The sequence below is a fragment of the Camellia sinensis genome, chromosome 1, assembly GCF_055761805.1.
Source record: "Camellia sinensis isolate YWXY chromosome 1, ASM5576180v1, whole genome shotgun sequence".
NCBI lineage: Eukaryota > Viridiplantae > Streptophyta > Magnoliopsida > Ericales > Theaceae > Camellia > Camellia sinensis.
The window spans coordinates 69751954-69760862 of NC_138961.1; the positions used below are offsets into that span (position 1 = coordinate 69751954).

Consider the following 8909-nt stretch of genomic DNA (forward strand, 5'->3'; position numbering starts at 1 on the left):
AGCTTAAAGGTTTTGAACAATAGCTTGCTTGCTAAGTGGTGATGGAGATTTGGGATGGAAGACAACTCCTTATGGAAACAACTTATCTACAGTAAGTACAAGTCAGAGGGGGGAAGATGGTTTCCTTTTCATGTGGAGGCAAACAATATTTCAAGATTGTGGAGTGACATAATTCTTGTTAATGAATCTAACAACAACTTGTTTAACCATTATTGCACAATGCTGAACTCAGATTGGCAATGGTGAAAGACTCAGTTTCTAGTTTGATAATCAGATGGGAACTAGTTGTTTTAAGTCCCAATTTCCTAGATTATACTACTTATCAGTGGAAAGGGACATATCCTTGCATATACAGTGGTCTAGGGCCAAAAATCAGAACAATTGGGCATTCAATTTCAAAAGACCCATATTGGCATGAGAGGAAGATGAACTACTAAAGCTTCATGATGTTCTAGGTAAGGGCCCTAATTTGAGTTTGGATTCTAACGATAGTATTTTGTGGAAAGCTGATCCGGCAAGTATTTTTACTATTAAAGGCGCTGTTAACTAGTGTGAATCTTCTATTAGTCCTGCTCTAAAACTTTGTGACTTGATTTGGCACAATCCTTCTCTATCTAAAGACCAATTTCTCTCTTGGTTAGTCTAGAAAGGGAGGTTAAAGGCCTTAGATTATCTACATAGAATTGGTATCCTAAGTGTTGAAGTAAGTAATGAGTGTGTGCTTTGTCATGCAGAGGTTGAATCACTCAATCATGTTCTTTTGCTTTGCCTCTTTGCTTACAAAGTTTGGTCCACCATAATCAAGTGGTGGGGTTTGTAATGGGCCTCCCTTAGTACCGTGGACATGCTTATGCCCTGGTGGTTAGGTTGGACTTATAGAAAAAGAGAGAAACAATTATGGAGATCAGTTTTGATTGCTGGTTTGTGGTCCCTTTGGAAATGTAGGAATGACTGCTTGTTCAATGAATTACGACCCATTTGTGATGACCTTTGTGAGTTAATTAAAATTAGAGTAGCCCTTTGGATGAAAGCACACTCATTTGGGCAAGGGCATGCAGTGGATGAGTTTGTCTACAATATTCAACAAGTTAGAAGTTGCTTGTAAGCAGAGGAGGGGTTTTGTTACTGTGATCTGTATGCTGTCAGCAGAGATGGATGAGGGTGGTCCGAGCTTGGTTGCTGCTGTGTTGGTGTGTTTGCTACTGAGTGCGGGTGTTTTGCTTCTTGGCTGCTCAGCTAGTTATGCTATGTTGGTCTGCTAAGCTCTGCTAGTGGTCTGTTTTGTTGGTCTATCTCTGCTGGGCCTGTGTGGGTGAAGCAGAGGAGGGGTTTTGTTGCTATGATTTGTATGCTATCAGCAGAGATGGATGAGGGTGGTCTGAGCATGGTTGCTGCTGTGTTGGTGTGTTTGCTGCTGAGTCTAGGTGTTTTACTTCTTGGTTGCTTAGCTAGTTGTGCTATGTTGGTCTGCTAGTGGTCTATTTTTGTTCTGTTTGTTATGTTGGCTGGTTTGGTGGCTGAGTTTGTCAGTCTCTCACCAACTTTGGGGGTGCTAGCAAATGATAGGATGGACTTTTTGGTACCAACCTGGTTGGGATGATTTAGCTCATTGTGATGCTTTTGCACTTCCCTTTTCTTTGTTGATGGTATTTGTTTTTACTTTGTACTTGATTCTTACATCAATCTAGTTTCTTTTTTGCCGATCAAAAAAAAAAAAAAAAAGACATTTACTACTTATCTATTGAAAGTTTTATTTTAACTTATTTGTTCAAATCTTTTTTTTATCTATTCAATTTTTGAACTTATCTGTTCAAATTTGAATCTATCTATTGAAATTAACTTAGTCAATTTTTTTCCTATTTGTTGAAATTTACTTACTCTATTTTTTCCTATTTGTTGAAATTCATCAAGCTTGTTTTTTCTATATCTGTTCAATTTTTATTTCTATATATTGAAATTCGCATGCATACATATAGCTATATATAGAGGTCCTATCTGCCAATTTTTTTTATCTGTTAAAAACCTAACTCTCTCTCTCTCTCTCTCTCTCTCTCTCTCTACAAACCCACTATCTATTCATAGAAATTAAAGGTTTTAGAGAAAGTTAGGAAGAACATATACGAGACCACCCTCTTTCTTTATCAAATTAGCACTTTGAAGCTTATGAAACGGCAAGTTCATGAATGGCGATCTACTAAAAATACTGTCATAGTTAGTGATCTCAAGTACTGCCACTTTCATGGTAGAGTCAAACTCTCTCTTGTTTTGTGCAGCAACGAAGGTGGTGGTGAGGAGGTTAGAGAAGGAAAAAAAGACGATGATGGTAGTGATGAACCCAAAAACCAGATCTACTCTCTCTGGTTTTATGCGACGATAAAGGTTGTGGTGAGGAGGTCGTAGAAGGAGTAGAAGATGATAGTAGAGGTGGTGGTGTTGAAGATGATGATGGTGGTGGTGATGAACCCATAAACCGGACTTGTTCTCCTTGGTTTTGTGTAGTGACGGAGGTTGTGGTGAGAAGGTCAGAGAATGAGAAGAAGATGATGATGGTGGTGGCATTGCAGATGATGATAATGGTGGTGATGAATTAAGAAACCAAATATGCGGAGGAAAAGCAGAGCTTGGGAGTTATCATCATAGGGATAGATAGAGAGAGAAAGAAAGAAGTGGGTTTGTGTCCTTATGGACTTAATCGCGTCCTTATTGACAGAATAGTTTCGCAAGTGAACCTTTGGACGAATGAAATTTAAATTTGGACCTATGACTTGAGCACCTTAATATAAAACTTCATAACACTACATCTAAGACTTTTAGCGAGCAATTATTTTAGTCCCTAAAACCATTACTTTAGTCTCTAAATACTTTTTGTGACCAAATTATATTCGTCACCAAAAACGTCACTAAAAGTGCGTCCAGAAAAGTTTTTAGCGACCAATTTTCAAAAACGTCGCTAAAAATGACAATTGGCGACCAATTTTATACTGCCACAAAATGTTTGATTTTACAAAACTAAAACATTTCGTCGCTAATACTTCATCAGAAAATGTTCCTATTTGGTCGCAAAATACAAAATAGTGACATTTTTAACAACAATTATTTTTGGTCGCTAAAGGATAAATGACTCTCTACCATATATTTTCGTCACTAAAAGTCAGTTTAAAAACATTTTATAACCATTTAATTTGATAGCTAAAAATTTACAAAAATTAAATTTATCATCCAACCATAAAATTATAAAAATAAAAAGAAAATAAAAATTGACATTCACACATCAAAGCATTCTATTCCCAAACTACCAAGTACATAGAAAGTAAAACTTTACAAAAATTTAAACAAACTAAATTACTGAAATATTACTAAACAAGATTACATAAATGAACAAGATTACTGAAATATTACTAAACAAGATGACAGCTACCTCAGTTATAGTACGTAAAATCTCTTTCAGAATCTTCAGTTACTGTTTATGTTGGCACTCTAACCAACAGTCATCAGGAGAGAAGAAAAAAAATATCAATAAGAACTACAAAACTCTGCACGGATTCAGTGCAACAGGCTTATCTAATACAAACTACTTAAGAAAATATCATTTAGTGTTTGCAGACTTCAACCCTGTGGTCAGCAAAAACAATATAACAAAGATGAAGGTTACTGCCATCTCATAGAAACACATTGAAGGGGAAAAAAAATTAATTGAAGAATATGCATGAAAACAATGTTTAAGTAAAGCCATACCCCAAAAGACAGTTTCCAAGGATCACCAATGGATGCTGTGTATCAACGATGCACTACAAGTAAGAAAAAAATGTGTCAAAATAAGCTTAACAAATAATGTTGGTTTAGAAAGAAGTGAATATGTAGCTTATTCTTAGATGTGCACTAAAGATCCAACACCTATCTCAAAATTTTTTTGCATTAGGCCTCCAGTAATGTTTGTTCACTAAGTGCAGTTGACAAAGGAAACAAGAAGGAAATCTCCAAGGATAGAACACCGCTAGTGATGCACTTGCTGGAATGGGAAAACCTGAAAGTAGTAGCAATACGACAGAAAGCACACATTCTCCATGACTTAACAAAGGAAATTAAGTCCTTGAAATCGAATTCTGATACAACTTGACAGCACAAAGAACAAATGCGCACACATTAAAACCACAATTCTTGAAGGGTCACAAATTCAACTTTTAGACTCTCTGAATTACGTGAGATGGCATTTGAATAGACTACTCACCAAGAGTGTCATACAAAGGGACTGAAAGCATTATGACCCTTAGAGAAAGGTCAAAGTCTGAAAGCATTATGTGGCCGTCATCACGTACAAGAACACTTTCTGGTTTAAGGTCGCAGTACACAACTCCCAACATGTGCAGATACTCGAGTGCGAAAAGAACTTCTGCAGCATAGAACCTGGTTACATGAGGAAAGACAATAATTATGGCCCTTGTTCAACGGAAAATATTAATATAAATAAAACAAGAATTACAAAAACAATATAGTAACACTGTGAGAAGACGGTCTTCATTTTTTTCAGAAGCTTCCTTTGTTATTAAGTTGTTTACTTCTTGAAGTCCATAGCCCAACAATTTATAACTTCTAACAGCCACAAAATGCACACATTAAATCACACGATTTCCTAAAACATATGTAACGGTTATCAAGAAGCACATCTCTTTGGTCCAAAAAGTTCGGTTTCATCATGCAAATACAATAATGCACAGCTCCTAAACTATTGCTCAGTAATACAGAGCAAGGCTTAAAACAAAAACATGAAATAACATAATATGCATGTTTTACAAATTGAGAAAAGCATAGTAATTGTCATCTTGGGTTCTATCAACCAATTAGTTTTTCATATACTAACTAGGGAAACAGATATAGCTAGAATACAACCAGATACCTTATGGACAAGTTCAGGATACTTCTATAAAATCTTTTATTTAAAATTCTAAAAACAGAAGCAACAACATAAATAAGATGAACTTTTGTTTTCAAATTGAAAGAATTTTTTGTCAAAAAAATCCAATCCCATCCTCTGGAAAACTTGGTTGGAATCACTCCATCCCTATCTGATATTTTGTCTAATAGTGATACTTGGTCTAGAATTTCCCACTTGCACTTGGTTAGGTGAGGAAACATAGAAGCATACAATTTATTGGTTTTTGTTTACAAAAAAAGAAATCATGTTTATGTTTATTTTTGCTAAAAACAAAACACATGTTTGGTACATGCAAATATTCTCAAAGCAAACAAAAACAAGAAAACATGTTTGGTGAGTTTTCGGAAGGGGTGGACCAGGGTGGGGGGTGTTGGAAGTGGCACTAGAGGGGTGGGGAGACTGCCAAAGGTGGTGGCAGGTGGGATTAGGTGGCTGGAGGGAGCGTGCTGGAGGTGGTGAGGGAGGGAGGAGCAAATGAAAACTTGTTTTCAAATCAAGTGAAAACACTTTTTTATTTCCTAATATTTTGTAAAATTCCATATCTGTCGAACATTTTTTTGGAAACGAATGCAGTTGTCAAACATGTGTTATTTACAGTTCACAGTTGTTTCGAAAACATAAACAGAAACAAATATTACCAAACATCTACATATAAGGTCAACAGGGATTAGTAAGAGACACAACCCAACAATGCCTCAGATTTACAGTTACTCCAGAAACTTGGTTCAAAGCATAATCAATAAGGTGAAGTCGTGGAATAAAGGATTTTCATAAGGTAGAATGTCAATGTTGCCTTGGACATCTCGTCATACTTGATGAGACTAAATTACATAGGCAGTAGCTAATTTTAAAAAGTACATTAAATGCACTTCAAGACACTAGCAAACTGCAGTCTCAACAAAATAAATGCCTATATGCTGTAGTATAGAAGTTAATTATTTACTAAATTGACGAAGTTGGAAAACAAAGTAAGAGAAATCAGGCTCAAAATTCTCTCACTTAACAATATGAGAGAGAGTACTTTGGCAAAAGCTGAAGTAAATCACATGCCAAGAAATAATTTGCGCATTTGAAGCACTTTTTGTTTGAATAGTCAACTTTGTTAAGAAATTTAGCCCCCCACACCACTCCCCAAATACAAACACAAGGAAAAAGATCTTTCTACATTTCCTTTGCCTCAATTCATAAATTTGGGCACCAAGACTTGAGAAGGAAACAACACTAACTTAAATGTAGAACTTCCAACATAATAAAATCACAAAGAAATGAATGAACTAATTCAACACTACAGATATCTTTTGTTCTCAATGTGTTCCAACCCCCAAAGAAAAAGGAAAATAAAATAAAATCAATGCTCATTAAAAGAGAAAGATAAGTTGCAAACATGAATCAGATGAAAGCCATGAGTCTCTAGCTGCAAAGTTGCACGTAATAGTTTAGCAACAAGGCATTGATGCAATGTATAAATTAATGAAATCATGAATAGTTGCAAATTTGAAACAATAGAAAATCATATCAAATTTAAGAATCAAACTACAGAAATTATATTTGCTTTAGAGTCGAAAATACATATGAAGGAGGAGTGTATACCTTGGTTAGAATGATGTCAAGAAGCTCCATCTTTGCTTTAGAGTCCAAAATCTCAGTTTGATGACTGGAATTTATTCAATAAAAACAACGAAATCAGATTTTTTTTTATACAGAAATTGAGAGTAAAATTAATGAAAATGCAATATATTAATGAAAAAACAGAAAAAGTTAGATCATATACTTCAGATGCCATCTCGAAGGTCTAAATTGGTTGTTTACGGAGGGATTCAAGATACACAAATAAAACAAAACACCGATTCATCAAGGTTTACAGAAGAAGATGGAGTCAGATGCAGAAATCGAGACCCCGCTAATCTCCCTGCACCGATTCATCTTCTCTTCCAGTTCACAGATCCAAACACCTGCACACTAAAAACATTCTGCCATATATATATATATATATATATACATTACACACACACACACACACACAGACTTGAGCAAGAAGGGGTGCTGGTGCGGAAACGAAAAGGGAGAGAAGACAGATCTGCGTTGGAGTATGAGATCGATCATGAAGATGAGATCCATCATGAAAATGAGATCGATTGAAGCTGAAGATCTTAGATCTCCATTGAAGTCCCAGACGATTGAAGCTGAAGATCTTAGATCTCCATTAGAGTCTTAGACAGAGAGCCCTAGACAGAGAGAAGAGAGAACAGATCAAGAGCATGCATTCGACAAATGAGGGCGAGAGGATGAGATTTTATTTGCCTATTGTTGAGACGACCAAATTTTGGGTCTCACTGTTAATGCAATGAGTTTAGGAACACAATCGACACAAGAGTTCATCATAAAAAATATAGATGGAGTATTTTGAGTAAAATTTCTTTTAATAAAGGGCCAATCATCATCCAATATATATTGCCACGTTTATATATATATATATATATATTGTGATTAATTTCATAATTTGTTGCGTGTCTCAAAACTTATTGATTAGTAATGAGGTGGAAATTAAAAAAAATAATAATAATAATAATAATAATAATAAAAAATGATAACAATATTAGACAAAGAAAGCGTGCAAAGCACAACGATAGCCCATGTGCAAATTCTTTCCCAGTCCTTTTGAAAATTAATAATAATAATATAATGATTGTATTTTTATACCATGAATTATTATTATTTATTGAAAGAGTAAATTATAAATATATTTCTTGAGTTGGATTTTTTTTTATATTGAGATCTCAATATGAGAGAATTTAAAAGATTTGTGGTGCACACCATAGGACCCGTTTTGATAATCCAAACTATTCACTTTCTAGAATTCGTTATATAGAATATTCATGCAAAAAATAGGATGATCGGATATCGGTAATTATATATTGGGTAAATTGCATTTTGTACCCCTGCACTTTACACAAAATCCCACTTATTTTTTGTAGGGACTAAAGTGGGATTTTATGTCACAATTTTAAAATATGGGATGTGTAGGGATTAACAGTGAGGCTAACAGAAACTATCCTTTAGGGGGTTAAATGCCACAATTTTGATGTGTAGGGACTAAAGTGGGATTTTGTGTAAAATACAGGGGTGCATAGTGTAATTGACCCTCACATGTTCTCTCTCTCTTTCTCTCTCCCCAAATAAAAAATAAAAAAACTATTTTAATCCTTTTCATTTTATTTTCATAATATATATAATTTTTAATAAAAAAATTTAATTTTATAAAATTAAAATGGGTTCGTTTGGTTTGAATTTCCCAAAAATTTTTGGAAAAATTTCTCTACAAATGAGTTTTCAGAAAAACTCAAACCAAACAAATTTTTCCAAAAAAATTTCCCAAAACTTGTAAACCAAACAAGTTTTCCAAAAAAATCTCTCTCTCATACACATCAAATCAATCACTTTTTTCAAAACTCTCTCTCAAAATAATTTTTCAAAACATCTTTTCAAAAAAACCAAACCAAACAACTTTTGGTACTTTTTATCTCCCAAACTCATCTCCCAAAATCAAACCAAACAAGCCCAATATCATTGAAAATATACCTTTAAAATGAGATTAATATTAAATATATTTAATAAAAAATTAAAATAAATAAAAAGTAATTATTGTGTTTAGTTTTGCTTTGAAATTAATATTTTTTAAATATAAAAATTAATTTGATAAAATAAACACACAAAAATAATATATTTTTGAAATTCTCAAAAACAATCTTCATTAAAAAAAAAATCATATGAATATAATTTTTTTTAAAGGAAAAAAAAAAACATACACACACACAAATCCAATCTGTGCATAAGTGCAAATCATATACAAAGGAGTTTTGGAAAGATGGTTAAAAGCTAGTTTTTTTTTTTTTGTTTTTTTTTTTGAAAAAAACGTGTAAAAAATGTGAGATGATGTGATGATCTGATAAATAATTTTTTTTAAAAGAAATAAAAA

The 8909-nt window shown here is 33.7% G+C and overlaps 1 long non-coding RNA gene across 2 annotated transcripts; it reads right to left on the minus strand.

Annotated features, from left to right (window-relative positions):
- Positions 1–3257: 3257 nt before the first annotated feature.
- LOC114311347 (uncharacterized) lies at positions 3258–7274 on the minus strand. 2 transcript variants are annotated; one of them, XR_003646466.2, is made up of 6 exons: positions 6705–7274; positions 6524–6587; positions 4229–4404; positions 3895–4024; positions 3736–3788; positions 3258–3612 (listed from the first exon to the last, which is right to left on the minus strand). It is a non-coding gene; the product is annotated as an uncharacterized LOC114311347 (long non-coding RNA). The 2 variants fall into 2 exon arrangements; XR_014335964.1 differs by lacking the exon at positions 3895–4024.
- Positions 7275–8909: the final 1635 nt, after the last annotated feature.